Genomic DNA, 2,249 nt, shown 5'->3' on the forward strand with positions numbered 1-2,249 from the left:
TGGAAGATTTATCATTTTACTTTCACACTTAGGTCTTTAATAAATCAGAAAATTATTCCCTGTACTGTAGGGTCCAACTTTATTTCATTTCTAATGCATAACAAGTGGTGACATTTTAATTTATCAAGGCACCATTGGTTAATCTAGACAGCACTGGCCCTGCACACTAAACCGCAGTGCATGCTGGGATGTATCTCTACCTTCCACTTCTGATTCACTCTTCCTGTCCATCACTACCCTGCTTTGACCACTGACGGCTTGTGGTATATTTTACCATCAAGTGAGGCAAGTGCAGCCTTCCCAGCTCTCATTCTTCTGTGGTACACATCCTCCTTGTGAACTGCGAGCCCTTGTGTTCCGAAGGTTAGCTGTAGAAGCCTGGACTCGGGCTGAGTGGCTTCACAAAGGTGAGCTGAGTCTTCTTGGCACTGGCCCGGTGGATGAATAATTCAGCTTTGGAGTCACAGGCCGCAGATGTCCCTTCTGTTCGTGTGTCACAGACCAAATCAAATTAGACGGAGAGGAAACTCCTACCCCGAGGGGAGGACAAAGGGAGGCTGGGATATTAACACCTGCAGGCGACCAGGTGTCTGAACAAGTCACCTGTTTCTTCACAGTCTAGAAGCTGAGAGTTTAAGATCAAGGTGCCAGGTGTGTTTCTGATGAGGCCTTCTCCCTTCCCTTCCCTTCCCTTCCCCTCCCCTCCCTTCCCTTCCCTTCATCTTCTCTTCCCTTCTCCCTTCCCTTCCCTTCCCTTCCCCTCCCCTTCCCTTCTCCCTTCCCTCCCCTTCCCTTCTCCCTTCCCTCCCCTTCCCTTCTCCCTCCCTTCCCCTCCCCTCCCTTCCCCTCCCTTCCCCTCCCTTCCCTTCACCTTCTCTTCCCTTCTCTCTTCCCTTCCCTTCCCTCCTCCCTTCCCTTCCCTCCTCCCTTCCCTTCCCTCCTCCCTTCCCTTCCCCCTTTCCCTCCCTTCCCTTCCTCCTTCTCTCCTCTTTTATTTCTCTTTCTCTTTCTTCTTTTCTTTTCAGACAAAGAATCAGAAGAGCTGAGGCCTCAGCGTCTGACCCTGGAGGGCTCTGCTGCAAACTCATCGTCTCTAGGACACTGTCTTAGGTTCTTTTTCGTGGCTTAAATTAAAATACCCCAACAAAAGCAACTTGGGGAAAGGGGGTTATTTGGCTCACAGATCCAGGATACCACTGGCCATGGCAGGAGAGATGGCTCAGAGGCTAAGAATACTGGCTGTTCTTCTGAAGGTCCTGAGTCCAATTCCCAGCAGCCCCATGGTGACTCATAACCATCTACAATGAGATCTGTTGCCCTTTCTAGCTTGCAGGCACACATGCGATAATAAATAAATAAAATCTTAAAAAAAAAAAAAAAGAAAGAAAGAAAGAAAAGAAAAGAAAGTCTAAAATTGGCCTCTTTCCTCAGGTGGGCAGGCATACTGAGGAATGCCTCACTGAGTCCACATCTATGCCTGTTTGGACTTGGAGAACATCTCCTGGGAAGAAGTCTGAACTGAAGCCGTCTCCTTAGCTACCTAGACAACAGGGAAACAGGAAGGTGGGTACTCTCCCATGGTGTCTGTGAAGATAGGTGCTGCATGTCTTATCAACTCAGACTCAATGAAATGAAAGGCTCAGAGGCCTCACGGCCCATGATTGCAGCATCCTCACTACCCAGAACCCTTAAGGCCAGAGCTGACCTCCCATGATTCCAGTCACATCATTGAAGTTTGTTGTGCAGCAGCCTGAAGTCAGAGAGTGTGATCCACCCCTGATAACCGTGAAGACTGAAGAGAAGCGGTGGCGGGCTGGAGTAGCGGTGACTGGCTGGAGTAGCAGTGGCTGGCTGGAATAGCAGTGGCGGGCTGGAGTAGCGGTGACTGGCTGGAGTAGCAGTGGCTGGCTGGAGTAGCAGTGGCTGGCTGGAGTAGCAGTGGTGAGCTGGAGTAGCAGTGGCGGGCTGGAGTAGCAGTGGTGGACTGGAGTAGCAGTGGCAGGCTGGAGTAGCGGTGGTGGGCTGACACTTACTGGCTTTGCATGTATCCCAGGAGTAGCTCAAAGCCCTTGGCGGCATTAATTTGTCTTTCTCTCACCCTGTGACTCTAGTCTTTTATCTCATACTGCAAAGGAGGAAACTGAGGCACAGAGAGGCTGAGTGAGTTGCCAAAGTACACCCCAATACTAAGTGGGGTTTGTGGGATGGGACTAGCACCGAGCTTTTAGCCTAGAGCTCTCTGTTTCAGA

The sequence above is a fragment of the Acomys minous genome, assembly GCF_964271855.1.
Source record: "Acomys minous genome assembly, chromosome: 13".
NCBI classification, from domain to species: Eukaryota; Metazoa; Chordata; class Mammalia; order Rodentia; family Muridae; genus Acomys; species Acomys minous.